Consider the following 18385-nt stretch of genomic DNA (forward strand, 5'->3'; position numbering starts at 1 on the left):
TAATGTGATTTTGCTGTGTCAATGCTGTGGTAGAGTTTTTTGTGCCTGCAAGTTGCCTGGGACTCATAGCAACCCTTTGTACAGCAGCTCTGAAACCCAGACTATCTTGAATCAGTCTCACTGTTCCCAACACACCTACCCCATTACCCTAATCACTGTATCAATCCTTCTTATCCAGAGTCTTCTATCCTGCACTTTCTCTCCATGTTTCCAAGCATAATGTTGTGCTCTAAGGACTGGTCCCTCCTCACCACATACCCAGAGCTTCAAGATCCTTGCCTCCAAGGAGCAACTTGGTTTCACCCTCTCTAGGACAAATCTGTTTATTCTCTTGGCAGTCCATGATATGTGTGATACTCTTCTCCAGCACTACAACTCAAAGGCATCGATTCTCCTGTCATCTGTAGTCATTGTCCAGCTCTCCAATACATAGCAAGGAATTTTGAAGACCATGGCCTGGATTAGGCATACCCTGGTCCCTAGCCCCATATTGTTGCTCTTCAGCATGCTGGAGAGGTCCCTGACAGCAGATTTTGCTAATGCAATTTGTCTTTTGATTTCCTGACTGCTGGTGCCAAGAATGTTGGTAACAATTAGTATGAAAAGGTCCATGTCAAACAATGAACTCATTTTTCAAAGCTGCATGACGCTGCCTGAATTCTCAAAGCTGTGAGATTTCTGAAGTTGATCACCTGTCTCTCTGAAGTGCCTCAGGGAAAGTTCAAACCAGCAGCCTTTCTAATAGTGGTCAAGTTCTTAGCCTTTTGGGTCACCCAGGGCCATACCACAAATGCCACCAGCCGCAGCAGGAAGATCCCTGATAAAGGACTGGCTTCCATGGCTGAGCTGGCCGTTAGTAGACCAGATGCTCCTGTGGGAAGGAGGGCTGCCAGGCCGCCCAGAATGGAAATGGAATCGCATTTGACAAATTGTGTTTTTATGTTTAGATGATACCCAGACTTCCTGCTACATCTGTGGAAAATAGAATTATTGCCGGAGACACAATTTAAAGATTAGAGTATGAAAGAAGTATTAAGAGATTAGAAAGTCCTTTCTTTAGAAAAGAGCTTATCTCCATGTGCTCAAAGAACAGCCTGCCAGTTGGAGGCCCTTCAGCAAAATTAACATTGCTAAACGAGAGACCATATGTGGTCCCAGGCCCAGAGAATGCAGGCTCTCCCAAGCGCGCCTCCAAAGACCATTCCAGCAGAGTCCCTGAAGTTCTGGCAAAAAGAGGATGACAATGAGAGGGCACAAATGGTCAGATTCTCACATTTGAATAGCGTGGGTCAAAGGAGCACTTTTATGAGTCATGGTCTTCTATACTCTCCTAAATAATGGGGTGAGACTATGCAAATAAAGTGCCTCTGGGGGCCCATCCAGGGAATTGGACGGCTTGCTAACAATGCAAATAGCGTAGCTGGTAGCATTGTGGCCTGGCATTCTTAGAAGGTGAATGGACCTGAAGAAAATCATAAATCAGAAAAGAACAAACAGTGTATCATTTCACTATGATTAAAAATTAAGGAAACATTTGCAAGTAGAAAGAAAACTTCTTTGATGGTTGCTTGAGGTGGAAGAAGTGATCACAGTGGTGAATGAGGTGCATGGGACCCCAGTGAAGGGATCATTAATGTTGACCTCACAGTTGGTATCAAATGGCCATCCCAGAGACATAAGGCGGATCTTAGTTCCACCCAGAAGAAAAGAGAAGAGCAGATTGTATCCTTTGCACACAGGTTCCCTGGCCTGAGAATCTCCTCAACCGAAGACACGCACACACACACAGAGAGAGAGAGAGAGCACACACACGCACACATTAGAGAGCTGCTTTAGAGGAGGTGGTGCAAGGAGGAGAAAGGGTGGCAACAGATCTAGGAAGCTAGCACCAGCCTGTGCATTGTGCCTCCAAACCCGCAGAGCAAGGTGGTGACAGTGGCATTCCCAGTCCACAGAATGAGGTAACGACAGTGGGCGTGCATCGACCTTCCCAGTCCACAGAACAAGGCAGTGACAGTGGTCCTCCGGACGGATTAAGAGAGCTGGGTGCCTGCATGCAATAATGGAGTCTTTTAAAAAACACTTAATTGCAGACCAACAGAGCTTGAAAAGGACAGTGGCCAGGCCAAGGGCCCAAGAGCCAGAAGAGGCCTTCCTATGGTGTCAGAGACCTGCCCTGGTGGAAGAACTGTATATCCAGAGCTGTTCCTGGTCCTGAATTGTAACCTGTGACTTCCTTCATAACACCCCTCACTGTGCGTTCTGTGTGGCCATCGCAAGGAATCGTGGTGCCCAGCAGAGGCATAGAGAGTGCCTGGTGAGGGCGGTGGGAGAGGATGACTGCTGTCAGTATCAGGGAAAATGTTGGTGGATGGAGGCATGTCATAGAAACCTGCCTGGGGCTGTCCATGCTGAGGGCACACAAAGGCTCTCTCTCCATTGGTGTCATTCTTGGAAGTCACATGCCGTCTCCCCAGCCTTTGCATGATTGTTGTCAGGATCAGACACTCTCTAAGAGAAAGAACAAAGGGCCTGTTGCTAGGAAAGACTATTGTTTGGAAAAAAGACATCATGCTTGGAAAGGTGGGGTGGTCAGTGAAACAGAAGACCCTCAAAGAGATCAATTGATACGGGGCCTGCAGCAATGGACTCAGGTGTGTCACAGATCATGAGGATATGCAGGATGGGACAGAGTCCAGGTCTCTTGTTCATAAGGTTGCTAGGAGTCGTACGGGACTTGCAAGTAGGTTAACAACAAGAACAGAGTGAAGTGGACTCCCACGGGTGCTGTGTAGACTGCTGAGCCTGCATCTGGCATCCTTTGACCTTGCCCACAAGAGCTCTGAAACCTTGGCCTTCTCCGTTCCCTGGCTTCGCCCTATCCTGTGGCCATGGCCTCGTTTCTGAGACCTTGGCTTCCTCCTCTGTTTGGCCTCAGCCTGTCCTGTGGCCATGGCCTTATTTCTAAGACCTTGGCCTCCTTCTCTGTGTGGCCTCGGCCTGTCCTGTGGCTCTGGCCTCCTGTTCTGTGGTCCTGGCCTCCTGTCCTATGACTCTGGCCCCCAACAGTATAGAACTAGGGGACATCTGTTCTGTGTCCCCGGCTCCTATAAGGCCATGCGTTCTGCCAGCCAGAGTTCCTGTGGGGCAGGATCTGATGTCTCGCACCTATTTCCAGATCTCCTGGTTTGTGTTTGTGTAGGTGTCTCCAGAGAGGTGGACACTGTCCTTCCCTCCTGCTGTTTTCCACCATTCATATTTGTCTTCCTTATCCCTTGCCACCGTTGCAGAAGTACACAAGTGGATGTCTTTAACAAACAGACATTTGCTTTCTCAGTGTAGAGAGTAAAAGTCAAAACTCATATAACCCCAGGTGGCCTGGTGGTGAAGGAGAAGGATCTTATTTTCGCTTCTCTCCTGACCATCGTTGGAGGTCCTGGGTTTGGAGGGTGTTCATTCTTCATTGATTGTGCCCTGATAGGGCCAGCCTTAGGCTACCAAACCCCAAGGTGGGCTGTTCGAATCCACCGCCTGCTCCACAGGAGTGAAAGATGGGAAGTCTCCTCCCATGTGATGTGCAACCTCTAAAAATACACCGGACAGTCGGCTAAGGGTCAGTTCCACGTTGATGGCACACAACAACAATATGCAGGTCAACGTGATGAGCTAAGGTGCCTGCTCCCCTGCCCTGGCCTCATTAACACATCAAGAAAAGGCCCAGTTCTTAAATGAGATTGCCCCACAGAACAAACATCACCCCTTCCCACCTCCCCCCCTGCCCCCCACCATTGTCATTGAGTCTGTGTGCACACACTCTTGGTGCCCCCCATGGCTCCTGTGACAGCTGGGTTTTCTAGCTTCTATCATCTTGGTGGAAGGTGACCAGAGGGCATGTGGTGGGTTTGAACCTCCAACCTTTAAGTTGTTAGCCTCCAGCTTAGCAGCTGGGCCTCCAGCGCTCATTCCTCGCAAGGACAGGGTGATGGTTTACAGCGTGTATTTGCAGGGGCTCCATTATACCTACCATTTTTCCAATAACTAGCGCAGCTCTCTAAAAAGACTCTCCTGGGCTTCCAGCGGGGTCCCCGGCAGCACGCTGCAAGCCTAAAGCTGTCTTTGGATGTGGTCTCATTGCTTCAAGTATTTCTACAGGCAATGACCTCGCATGAGCACGTATTTGGCTGTGTTCTGGCAGCCTGGTCCCCCCACTCTGTCTATCCTCTGGTTTCGAATTGTCTCCGCTCGTTTCAAGGCGAGGTCAGAGCTGCTGAATTGGACCATTTGCAGGCGCTCTCTGAGCCCCGGCCTGGCACAAGCCCAGCCTTATCTATTCCTGCTGGGCATACAGCCTCCCTCTGCCCTGCTCCAGCCGCTGGACCTCAGCCGTCTGTCTGTCTGGACCCTGTCCAAAGCCAGCTTTGTCTCTCCTGCTGGGCCAGGAAGGGCTGGCGGTCACTGTCAGTGAACGAGAGGAGTTCCCTGGAGGAAATACGTTTAGCCATCAGGGTTTAAGAAAGGCAGCCCCTGCCACACCACAGGGCATGCCTGAGTGGTAAGGCTGGGATGGGAGGCTCCTCTTCACCCACCCGTCCACAGGAGACTATCGATGGTCACTCTCTTTCCCATACTTTCTCAGGAGCCATGAGACTCTTTGCAGCTTTGGACAATAACAGATGTGTCCAGTTGGGGTTGGTAACAAATAGTCCTTTCATTAACTTGCTCCATTCATCCCCATCACCCCTGCCTTCTCTCTGGTGACTTAGGACTTGCTCTGACATCTCAAAAGGAATCAGTTCAAATCCCCCACCTGCTCAGCAGGCAGAAGATGGGCAGTCTCCTTTTGTACAGTTTAAAACGTCTGAAAAGCCGCAGCTCCATTCCTTACCCAGTTGGCCAACAGAGCTCCCTAGAGTAGAGTTGTTGAGTGCTGATGACGCGATTATGATTCATAGCGACACTAGGGATATCCTGTGCCCTTCTCACTACCTGCAGCACACTGAGCCCATGGTGACAGATCCTGTGCCAGTCCATCTCATTGAGGGTCCTATTGTGTAGGAAACAGAACAGAGGTTAATTACCCCATCCCAGGATAATTTTGCTTTGATGGTGTGATTTACATATTCAGCCATTCACGGAAAGGTTTGAGGTTCAAGCCTGCCAAGCGACTGCATAGGAGAAAGATATAGCAGTGTGCTTCTGTAAACCTCAGTGGAGCGCTTCTACTCTGTCCTTCAAGGTTGCTGTGTACGGAACTGACTTGCCCGTGGGTTCAACCAGTGGATAAATAATCTTAAATTGAAGAGAGTGGTAGGATGACTATAACTTACCAGGGAAATCAGGACAGGCAGAGAGCAAGACTTAATTGTTAACGATTCGCTAGGCAGCAGGGGCCAGCCTGCATATGTCCTGCACACCAGCTGCATTGTTGTCCTGGTTATGTTTGGACAGGGCTCCCTGGAGGCCAGTCCCAGCTGGATAACTCAAGTAGCTGATATAACCCCTAAAGCTAAATGAGGAAGCAGAGCTGTGGGTCTTGATTGCAGTGACTGCACAGGGCTGCATACATCACGGCTTCAGTGCGGAAGTGTCGATCAGCTTTTCATATCATATAAATGCATTACAGCCAGTCACATAACCAGTAGAAAACACAAGTAGTGGCCCAGGTTGTTTTGGATTTATTTGTTTGTTGTGTACCATCAAATTGTAACCGACCCACAGCCGACCCTCCAAAGGTTTTTCAGAGGCAGTTAATTGCACTGGAGAAGATTGCCCATCTTTCTCTCAAAGAGCAGCTGGTGGATTTGAACCACGTGCCTTCATTATTGCAGCTGAGCTGCTGACCATTAGGGCACCAGAGCTCCCTGAATACCCAGAAAGGAGCAGCATTTATTCAGAAATGCCGCAAATAAGCCAGGGCTGTTCCTGTCTTCTAAAAGTGTTCATAATCCAGCCATTGAAGAGAGACTACTTTGTCTAATTAGTTCAGGTCCACCAGCAGCAAATTGGGAGAGAGAGGGACCATATCATCCCATTTCTAAATCTGTTTACAGACTGAAAAAAACCCTGAAAGATAGTTGTAGATCACTTCTGACTTCCCAGGCATGAGAACTGAGAGAAAGTGGGTAAGTAAAGGGAACTCTGGTGTGTAGTTCTTGGAGTTGCAGTTAGAATTGAATTTGGAGCCTTAGTTTGGAGTTGCACTGCTAACTCATAACTCAAAGGCTCTGTGGATTCAAATCCACCATCAGGGTAGCTCTGTGGGAGAAAGATGAGTCACCTCCTCTGGTTGAAAGGTCCAGCCTTGGAAACCGGGTTGGTCCCAACTCAACAGTAATGTGGCTTGAGAAAGTAGACCATTAAGGGGCCGTATGATGATGACATAGTCCGTCGAGAGTGATGTTTCTCAAAAACTATAGGTCTCTGGTGGTTCAAACCCAGTGGAGGGTCACTGAATCAGAATGGGCTCAATGAGAATGATGAGAATGATGGCGGTGAGCCCTTTCCCCAACTTTCCTGTTAAAACCACAAACTCTACCAGTCGTTTCTCACACCTGGTGACCTCTCATCTGATTCGTGAGTCTGGGGATCTTTACGTCTGTAGGATGGCCACTTTTCTCTTTTTTTGAGCAACAGTGGGTTTGAACCTCCCAACATTCCTGTGAGTAGCATAATACAAGACATAATAATATACCACCAGAGTTCCGTGTTCTATTCATGGCTATGTATTTGCCATGTTGTTTGTTGTTGCTATTTTTGTTGTGTACCATCAAGTTGGAACCAAACCATAGCTGACCCTACAGCAGGTTTTCAGAGGCAGTTTCTTGCACGGGAGACGATTGCCGCTCCTACTCCGGCAGATCGGCTAGTGGTCTTGAACTGTATGCCTTTGGAATTGCAGTACCGCTTCTTGCCACCAGGCTAGCAGAGCTACCATACTTTAAAAAAAATAACAGCGACAGGTTTGTTTAGGTTTGGGTTTGTTTTCTTGTTGTTGAGTTTTGTTTTGTTTTTTGTTTGGTGTTTTTTTTTTTAAATTAACCAAATGCACTTACAAAAATATCTCCTGGGAATAGGACAGCGTTGGCAAGAAAACATACATTTTATCTGCATAAAAATACTCTTTTTATGGCTTTTGTGAATTATGTTTTTCTAAAAATTTCTCTTCTCTGGTGGAAGAGTCCCTATGGTGCTGCACTGCTAATTCGAAGGCAGATCGTCTCGGGTGATTCCAATCCACCGTGGGCTCCACATTAGGAGAATGACGAGTTGCAATTCACAGCTTCAGAAATGCACTGGCTGGTCAGCTCGGTATGCTTCCTACTTGCACTGAATTCTCTGAGTGCTTTGTGGCCACATCCGTTTACAAGTGACGGTGAACATGCAAATGAGCACTGGTGCATGACCAGTGGAGATGCTAACTTGAACGGTCAGCAGTTTGAATCCACTCGCTGCTCTGGGAGTGTGCTCTGGTGGTTTAGTGGTCAAGAGTTGCCCACACAAAGGCAGGTGGTTTGAATCCACCAGCTGCTCCTCAGGAGAGAGATGATCTGTCTCCTCCTAGGCAATTAACTGCCTCTGAACACCTGCTGGAAGATCAGCTGTGAATTGGTTCCAATACATAACAACAGCTTCCTCTCAGGGAGGCATATCCAGTCCAAGGAAACTCAGTGGAGCATTGTTGAGTTGAGATCAGATCAAAAGAAGTGGAAGTGATGGATATTAAGGTTGTATCCAGCCACCTTCGTCAATCTTCGTTGACTCTGATAGTTTATATGAATGTCCTTTGGGGTTTTGACATCAGCCCTCTGTGTCTTCCAACTGCAAGGCACACATTCTAGCTCCATTCAAGCCCCATGATATTTCTCATTGGGCTGGAGGCAGATGTGAGCTCTGGTCTCTCCCCAAAGAGTGGGGGTTATCTGCTGCATATCAATAGATTCCTCCAAGAAAGCTTCTCACACTTCTCAGGTGTGAGCTAATCACCTGTCCTCAGAGAAGGCAGCAGGTCTTGTAGATGCAAGCACCCTCTGGCAAATGCTCCGGGGAGCTGCCATATGCAATTTCCCCACACTCCACCCCAACACACACACCTTCCTAATGTGTGCAGGGACTTCAGCTAGAGTTCTCAGATGTCAAAACTTTGGCCATGCTGGTAAGTGTAAAAGGGCTTCTTACTTCTCTAAAAGACTAGTGACAATGTTCATCTTTCATGTGACAGTCTCTCTGTTTCTTTGTTCTGGTTTCTCTTCTGTTGTAGCAATATAAGCAACACAACATTTGTCAGTGTAACAGTCAATCCTTGGTAAAGGGCATTGTGCTTGCAAAGGGTGAGTAAGAGATGGGAAGCCCCTCAGGGAAATATGCCAGCATGGTGGATGCAGCAGTGGCCATTGCACTGGACGAGGTTGTCCATATGTCTCAAGCAGAGCAGCTAGGATATTTTAACCACATGTCTTTAGGTTGACAGCACAACTTCCTACACACTAAGCTACTCCACAGCACAGAGGTTTTGAGAATGGCACAGAAGAGGGCAAGGTTCCAATCTATTGTTCATCCAGTTGCTGTGAGTTAGAGTTGACTCCACTTAACAACAATAACGTGTTTCATTTCTATCAGACACATGAGAGCAGGCATGTTTGTAACGGTCACCTACATCCACTGCCATATTTTCTGTCACTGTAATCAGAAACTCACTATTAGTTAAACAAAGATCTCTCTCTCCCTTCCTCACCACCCCTCTGGTAACCGTGATTAGATTCTGATCTCTGATATTTGAACTGGATTCTGAGACTCCTGTTCTAAGCATCTCCTATTAGTAACATCGAACAATATATTTCTATTCTTGTGTTTGACTTATTTCACTCAACAGATTGTTTTCAAGCTCTCTTTTGATAACAGAAATTCTCCCTTTGAAGATAGTGCATGTTTTTTCTTTTCTGCCTTTCTTTCACAAGGTTGGTGGTTTCTTTTTGTTCTATTTAAGACATCTTCTTGTAGCCTGAGGACATCAGAAATTCTCTTCAGTTGTTTCAGAAGTATGATAGCTTTGCCTTTGGCATCTAAGTTTCCAGCTAGTCTTCAGCCATCTGGATTTGATTTTCATGTAGAATGTGATATGAGTTCCAGTTTCATCACCACCACCTCCCCCACCACGTGTATAAATAACCACTCACCCCAGCACCATTTATATTGTCATTTCTCACATATCTGCAAAGCCCACTCTGTTAAATATAAAGATTCTATGGACTCGAGATCGGTTTCTGGAAACTTTATTATTTTCATTACACATGAGGAAGCTAATGGGTATACTAGTGGGTAGGAAGTTGTGCTGTTAACCCAAAGGCATAGGGTTCAAATCCACCAGCTGCTCTTCAAGAGAAATATGGACAACCTCCTCCCATGCAATTTGTTGCTTCTAAAACCCTCTGGATGGTCAGTTGTGAGTTGGTTCCAAGTCACTGGCAAGGCATTTGAGCTCTAATCTATCTCTTCATTCCTTCTCTAGCTCCACATATTTTACCACTTTAATTTTAACTCTGCCTTCACTAGAATAAGTTTTCCAGTCGTTTTCTTCTGGAGTATCTTAGTAATTTTTGACTCTTGGCTTTTCCATATCAAACTTAGTCAGCTTGTAAATTTCCTCAAAAATCTTCCTGGCATTTTTTATTAAAACTACATTAAATATGTACCTTAATCAGAAGACTAAGGACTTAAAAAAAATTATGGCTCCCTTTTCAAGGACATGTTTTATCACTCCATCTCCTCTGATTGCCTTTATTATTTTTCAATACCGTTTAAAGGTAATTTTCCATACAAAGTCCTTTCTATAGTTAGCTATATTTATTACTTTAATATTTTGCTATACTTCTTTGCTCCGTCTCTACATTTTTATTAGTTTTGTGATGAATGTGAACTTCTTAGTTTATGCAGTAATTGCTCCAGCCAACTACATGTATAAGTGGGAATGAATATTTAGGCTGTATCCAGCAACCTTAATAAACTCTCATTGATGCTAATAATGCTTCTGAATACTCTTTGAGTTTTTGAAAAACAAATTGGAAAAGATAACAACTTTTTCTTTTTGAATGTTTATACATTTGACTTTTATTTTTTTTCGTTTGCTTCAGTACATTGACCCTGGCGGAAAGCTGAATGGAGGTCATAATAAAAAGCATTTGTATACTTGGTCTTCAAAGGGAATTACTGTTGGGAATCTGAGTTTCTGTTTGAGGTAATGAAAAATATTTAAAAATGCCTGATGATATGACTCAACTATTGTACTACTTGGAATATACCCTGAGAAAATGAGAACTGAGGCACAAACAGAGACTTGTACAGCAGTGTTGATAGCAGTGTTATCCTCTATTGCGAGAACATAGAAACGGGCCAGATGTCCAGCCACAAATGAATGGATTGAGAAATTATGGTACCTTCACACCATGGGGTATTATGCAGGATGCAGGAGCAATGATTTGGTAAATTGTTACCTAACTGGGGAGGGACTGGAGAGCATTATGCTGAGTGGACTAACTCAGTTCCACAAGGATAAATATTGTATAGAACCGTTATTGTAGAATGAGTATAAGGATCCAAGACGGGTGGGAGAGGGTGGAGGCAGAGGTATGTGGATGTTCAGGGGAAGAGGGGATTAATCATGAGGTTGTACAATTTTATGGGTGTAGAGGTGAGAGAAACTGGAAGAATCTTTTTTGGAAAACAATGTATTCAAATTTTGTAAATAAATTAATAGAATAACAAATTTTTTTTTAAAAAATCTCTAATGGAAATGGTTTCACAACATAAATATAGTACATGCCACGAGTTGCGCATTTAAAAATCATTAAACATGCAGATTGTTTTCTGGTTCATGAGCGTGAGGATTGGATGTTCATGCTCTTGTATGACCTTTTAAAATCTTATTATGAGATGGGTACGTTACCCGTCTGACATAAAAGGGGGGGGAAGGAAAAAAGTCATTAAAGATGCACATTTTTTTGGGGGGTTGGGGGGGGTGTGTGTGAGTTCCGCTCCACTGAACATAACAATTATATGTTGTCATCTTTATTATTTGGCGTAGAGTCAGAATCAACTCCAGAGAGTTTTCAGAGGCAGCAAATCACCCAGGAGATTGTCCATCCTTCTCCTGCAGAGCAGCTGATGCATTCAAACCACTTTGTGCTGCAGTGGCAACCCCTTACCACTAAGCCACCAGAAGATATATAGCTCTGTAGGCATTAATATATTGACTCAATTAAAAAATATTGATTCAATTCAAAGACATTGATTCTTCTTTGATCTTTATTCCTTGTCCAACTTTCAGATGTATAGGAAGCCGCAGAAAAGACCACGGCTTGCTGCACCAGGCATACCTCCATTTGTATACAAACATTCATTTTCTTTAGCAATTTGGATAGGTCCTCGACAGGAGATTTCCCCAGTGCAGTGCAACTTTTGATTTCTTCATTGCTACGTAGAGTGTTCCTTAGAGGCAAGGATGGTGACACTACATATCGCTTTCTTTGGGCATATTCTCAGGAGGAACCAATCCTTGAAGAGAGACAGCATGTTGGGAAACGTGGAGGGACAAAGAGACTAAGAGGCTCAGGGAGATGGAAGGACACAGTGACTGTAAGAGTTTGGAGCTTGAGTATGACAGGATGGTGAGGATGCTATAGATGAGGGCAAAATTCAGATCTCTTGTTCACAGGGCCACTTTGAGTCATGGTCAACTCCTAGCACCTAAAGACAACAATACAGTGATACTTGAGATCCACAGTATCTCCCCCCAGGTACCTCATGTAGAGTCCAGGTGGGAAGAGTGAGAAGTATTGACTTGTTATTTATTCTAAGAACCCTTGGGTGCCATAGAAAGGTCATGGCACTTTGTTGTAGCAGAGTAAGAATGATAATTCAGGTTTTCAGTCTTAAAACCGGGGCTATTTTTTTTTTTTATTTACCCACTTACTTGGTGTATTGATGATGCTAAACTTTGTTCTAGTATGCTTTCTCTACCTCTTTTTCAAGAGAGTTAACAATCTCAAGTTGGAACTGTTCCATATGTGACATTCCAACAGGTTTTTCTGAGGCTGTAATCTCATGGCAGGGTTGGGGGTGGGGGTGGGGGAATTGCTCTTCTTTCCGCCCAGTTGGTGGCTGGTGGATTACAACTTCCAGAAAGGTGGCACCTTTTGGTTCAGCAGTTCAACTCCCTTCTGAATATGAACACTCCACCAGAGCTCCTGCCTTCATGTATACATGCAGAAAATAAGTGTTAGAGAGGCTGGGGGTGGGGGTGGGACAGAATAGGAAAACTAGGTGAAATCAGAAGCCAGGTGATTATTTACATCTTTAATGCTCTGAGGAAAAGCACATTTCTTGGAAACAAGTTACAGATTGTATTGCTTACTTTCTGAAAATGGTAAAGATCTTAAAATAATCTTTCTGGGTATTCCCCCAAGAGAAATAAAGGAATATAAAATTTTTTAGAGAGAGAGAGAAAGAAAGAGTCCTTGAGTACAAATGATTTCACCACCAGCTATGAATCAAAGGTGGCTTTGGAAGAAAGCCTGGTGATGTTCTGAAAATATCCACCCCTTGGAAACCATCTGGAAGCTAGTGAGTCAGTAGGAGTTGACTTGATGGCAACCTCATGAAGTTGAGTTGGTCACAACAACTGGTTTAGGTGGTCGGTATTGTTATTATCAGTTGCTGAGTTTCGTGGTGCAAAGAGTAAGTGCAGTATGTGATGAAGAGTGGGACGGCGACCATCCATCAGTCACTCTAGGGCCTGTGCCCACCAGTCTGGACAGAGACACCAAAGCCCCAGGTGGCTGGCTCAGATATGGGTATGAGCAAGGTCATCCCCAGGGGCGGAGCCTGTAGTCTTGGCTCCTCCTCCCTCTCCTAGCCCAACCCTTTAGCCTCTCTTCCCTTCTACTCCTCCAGCTTCCCGTCCCTCATCACTGTGGTCTTCTTTTTCCAAAAAAAGATATGATTATAGGGCACAACCCACAGCTCCGGCAGATGTGACTTGCTCCAGAGACTGGAAAGACACTCAAGTTCCATCGGTTGTTTTTTTCCAAAAAGTTACTACAAAAATCAGTCTTTTACCTTTGTCTTACATTTGCACATACAGCCCTCCCTCCGTGTCTGAAGGGATTGGTTCCAGGACCCGAATGGCTGCCAAAATCTGAGGATGCTCAAAGCCCAGGTGTAGTGTTTGCATAAATCCTACTCACATCCTCCCATAGTCTTGTCTTAGAATACCTAATACAGTGTACATGCCAAGTAAATGGCAGATCACACACCGTTGTCGCCTTTGAGGGATTACTTTGACCACTCAATTGCCCATTTTTCCCTCTTGAGTATTTTCAGCCCCCTGTTGGTTAAATCCAAGGATGCAGAACCCACAGATAGGGAGAGCCAGCTGTACGTATAGCAAAGGGTTTTTTAAAAATGCTCAACATATGGTCTCTATCGTTCTAAACAGTACCATTATCCACGCCCAAATCTCATTGGAGTGACGTCAATTCAGACTCCTCAGCAACCACGTAGGACGAAGTAGAATTACCACATGAAGTCTTCCAAGGCGGTCATCTCCATGGAAGCAGGCTATCACCTCTTTGTCCCCAGGAGCTGTTGGTGCATATGAATTACTGACCTTTTGATTGGCAACCTGACACTTACCCCCTGCACCACCAGGGCTCCATATCCATTGCTTCCAGTTCGGCCTGAGTTGAGGTCAGTGCCATTATTCTCCACAGTATGTTTATAGCACTATTTGAAGTCTCTCAAGTTATGCAAATGACACGACCTTGCTTGCAGAAAGTGAGAAAACTTGAAGTACTTGCTTCAGAAGATCAAAGATGGTCACCTTCATGAGGAGTTATGTGTCAACGTCAAGAAAATAAAAGTTCCCACCATTTGACTCATAGACAACATGATAGAGAAAACATTGACATTCTCCACTGTTTCATTTTACTTGGAACCGCAGTCCACATCCGTGGGAACAGCTGTAAAGAAATCAAGACTTTGTGCATTGGGAAAAATCTGCTGTCCAGGATTTCTCTAAAGCTCCAGAGAACAAGATGTCATGAGGTTGCTGATCACCTAAACCGATTGTTGCCGTCACCCCAAGCTCATGAGTTTAAAGACTTAAGGTGTGCTTGATCCAAATCATGATACTTTCAATCTCTTTGGATGCATCTGAAAAGTTAGACAATGAGTAAGGATGCCAGAAGAATCTGTGCCTGTGAGTTGTGGCGTTGAAGAAGAATACTGAATGTCCCATGGACTGCCAAGAAAGCAAACAGGTCTGTCCTAGAGAAAGTGACACGAGGCTGCTCCTTGGAGGCAAGGATGGTGGAACTCCATCTCACATAGTTTGGGCATGTTGTCAAGAGGGGCCATCCCCTGGGAAAAGTCATCATCCTTGAAATGTGGAAGTTCAATGAAAGCGAGGAACCTCATCAAGATGGGCTGGCACAGTGACTGTCACAGTTGCCTGAACCATCGAGATGAAGATGGCACAAGATAGGGTGAGGGTCAGATCAGTTCCTCATGCCTCTATAAGTTGTCGTCATCCCAATAGCATCTAACGTTTGAAATCACTCCATTTTCCCCCATCGGATTAATTAATCTGAAGACTCGTGTTGCCCTGATAAAGCAACGACCCATGGTCATCGATTCTCCCTCGTGCGTGGTACCTCCATTAGCTCTGAAGTATTTTCTCTTGGCTACAGTCTTCATAGAAGCAGATCTCCAGGACTTTCCCCCTCCACCCTAAACATCCAGTGAAAATCACCAGTCGTCTGTCTTTTTCAGCTATGTTTCTGAAACAGTACTTCATGGTCATTCGTTTCCATCTTGTTGGATTCAGCCCAGTGCATCTCCTCTGGAGCAGGCTCCTACATGTTTCCTTTCTCCTCTTACGTTCTTGGGCTCAGTTGTGTCATATGCCATATCATCTAATCCTCCTGGCTTTGCCTTCATCCTGATCAGCAGGCCATCTTTCTTCCCGTTCCAGGGCTTCATTAAAATGGGCAGCAGGAGACATGCAAATGAAAAGCCAGAGAGAGGAGGGTGATAAATACCACTCCAGGTGGACATCCGTCTCTGGGCCATCAGCTTCAGTCAGCTGAAGCTGAACTTAATAATACCATCACCATTAAGATGATGGTTTTGAAACCTCCACATGCCATGATGAATCCCTTTGTCAAGTACTTAGCCCAGATGTCTCCTGCAGTCTCTGTAGATCCTCCATAGGCCCACCCTGTTTCCTGGAATACTTTACTCTTCTGTACCGTGGTAGATATTATCTTATGCATTCCAAGAGATAAAATGCTTCTGGGCCACCTTGTTTCAGAAAATATTTTCCCTGTGTTTTTCTATGGCCCTGGTAAATATTTCCCTCTTTAGCCATTGCACTCACTCCCCTTGGATGCCTTTTGATCTGCTACATTCCCCATAGCTACTTTCCTCCTGATCTTCCACACCCCTTGCATTCCCAAGTCCAGTGGAATGCCCTTAAGTGAGACATGACTGCTTCATAATGATTCCACACTGACTCGCCCTGACGCCCTCTTCCTTGGTGATGTGCTTACCAGCCAGCATTTATAAACAATCATTTAAAACAATCCTTTAAACAATTTAAAACAATCCTTTAAACAACCTTTAAAACAATCCATTTCCAGTCTTTATTAAGGGTTGACATTAAGCCCTTGTTCTCTCAACCCTAAAGTGCTTTCTGAGCGACCCCAAGTGATTTCTACTCTCCACAGACGATGGCCTTTTCTTGACTTTCCCCCGAGCTGGACTTCCTCATGGTGGTGAAGGCTGCTGACCACCTCATCCTTCTCACTCACTAATTTATGCCACTCACTTTATGTTTTTGAAAAGTCAGAACATTTCTTCATCCTGAGCTTCCCAGAGGGATGTCCCTGCTGTTGTGTCAATGATTCCTTCACATTTCCAAGTGTAACGGCTCCAGAGAGTCCTCCAGCTCCTTTAGGAATGTGAAGGGCATCTTCTTCACGCTGGAATAGACATTTTTGCCCACAATCATGTGCCCTTATTACCTCCTCCTGAGCTTTCCAGAACCTTGGTGTTCTTCTAAGGGATCACTTTGTGATAATGTGTGTGTAGGCTGTTGTCTAAGTTAGAAAAGGAAAAATCAAAGTCCTGGATATATTGTTGGTGGAAGAATGACCCAGTGATTCTCAAGCTTCTTGAGGTGGAAGAACCCCTTGAATTTAAAGTGCTCTCCGAGGAACACTTCCGTTCTTGTGATTGTGATTGTTGTTGAGTTCCATCGAGTCAGAACCAATGCTGACCCTCCAGTGGGTTTTCAGAGGCTGTAAATGACATAGAAGATTGCCCATCTTTCTCCACGGAGCAGCTGGTAGATTCAAACTGCATGCCTTAGGGTCGGCAGTGCCACTTCTTACCACAAAGCCATCAGAGCGATTCCTGCGGGCAATTTTCATCATGGAGCCATGGAGAGTCAGTGATTAACTACTTGGATGCTGACCAAGAGGTCAGCTGTTTGAACCTCGCAGCTGCTAGGCAGGAGGAAGAACAGATAGGCTTCTCCCATAAAGATTGTGGTTGTGTGGAGTGTGGAGTCTGGAAGTGACTTGTAGCTGACCCTCCAGCAGGTTTTGAGATTCTGTAACCAACACAAGAGAGGATTTTCCATCCTTCTCCCACAGAGCAGCTGGTGGATTTGAACCAGGTGCCTTTGAGATTGCAGCACAACTTTTGAAGCCACTAGACCCCCAGAGCCCCCCCATCAAGATTACAGCCCGAGAAACTCTATAGGGCCAGCCTCCTCTGTCCTTCAGGATTGCTGTGAGTCAGCGTCCACTCAACAGCAGTGGGTGTTCTTTTGGTCTTGTGATCAGTTTAGCTATCCAAAGACACTGTATTTGAAAAACACTATGGAAACTCTCAACCTGTGCCCATCAAGTTGATTCCAAGTGTCCGCAACCGGAGCAGATTTCATGTAGATCTTCACAGAGGCAGGCGACCTCGTCTTTCTCCTGGGAAGCTCACTGCTGGTAGATTTGAACCGATGACCTTTCCATGAGCAAGCAAGTGCTTAAGCACTCTGCCACAAGGACTCTAGAAATACCACATTAGGTAAGTTTCAGGCACAAACAGGTTTTGCAGTCCTGGGTGGTCAATTTCTCGTTTTGCATTGATGTCTTCTATTTCTTTGTTTTAAAAGAAGAATGTATTCGTGTTTAAATATACAGAACGTACATCAATTCACCTGTTTCTACATGGATATTCAGCGACCTTGATGACAACCTTCCAGTTTTGCATCTTATTCTTTTCTATCTTTTCCAAATGCTTTCTCTCCCATGTGCATGAAAGTCACTGCCCTCTATGGTTCTTATTTAACCTTTCGAGTTGCTGTGGCCTGTCTGATCCAGTACAGATAGATTTTTTTCAAGAGCACCATGCTCAAGGCAGAAATTCTTTCCTAACCAGGCTAACTACTGTTTTGGTTTTTAATATTTAAAAATGTCAAACTCACTGTACTCAAGTCTATTTAGCCTTACAGCAACCTTGAATTGTGTTTCTGAGGGTGCACATCTCTGTACACCAGTGACTGGAGAAAGACATCATGTAGGGAAGCGTGGAGGATCAGCAGAAGAGAGAAAGCCCCTCAGTGAAATGAGTTGGTACCGTGACTACAACAGTGGATTTTTGTATAGCAGAATTTGTAAGGACGGAGCAGGAGCACACTGTTAATTATACAGAGATTTGCTGTGGATCAAAGTGGAACTTAACAGCACACAAGACTTTAAGAGAAGGGACTTCCATCTTTCTCCCATCGAGTACTTGGTGGATTGGACTGGATACTTCACAGATAATAATAGCCTGACACATTATGTGCTATGCCACCTAAGCTCAAATACTTTTATGTGAAGTTTTTCTTCCTAAGGCCGTTTCTATTGTGTCTGCTTAAGTAGTCAATAGTTCTTATCTTTATTATTTTATTGATTAGGTGCCAGCTTAAAATGTTCAATCTATGGGGTGAGCCGCACACTCAACTGAAAGGCCTTTCTGGGAAAATTTACCTTTCCTAAAGTTCAGTTTGGAGGCTCATGTGTGAAGCAGTTGGATTCTGGAGGGTAGGTTTTCCTGTTTTAGCTGAAAGTCGGGTGTAAACTGTTTGGTTGTTTTTTATTTCATTCACAGTCGTGTGTGAGCAGATTGGCTGTTTCTGATTTCGTTAACAGTCAGCTGTGGGCTGGAAGCCTCTTGTTTAAGTCAATCAGGGCCTGGTGGGCAGGCCTTTGTATTTAAAAGTACATTGGGCCCTGACTAAGTCTCCAGTTTGGAGGTTCATGTGTGAAGTCGTTGAATTCAGGAGGGT

The sequence above is a fragment of the Elephantulus edwardii genome, unplaced genomic scaffold (genome assembly GCF_000299155.1).
Source record: "Elephantulus edwardii isolate Elephantulus edwardi_28Jun2011 unplaced genomic scaffold, EleEdw1.0 scaffold00344, whole genome shotgun sequence".
NCBI classification, from domain to species: domain Eukaryota; kingdom Metazoa; phylum Chordata; class Mammalia; order Macroscelidea; family Macroscelididae; genus Elephantulus; species Elephantulus edwardii.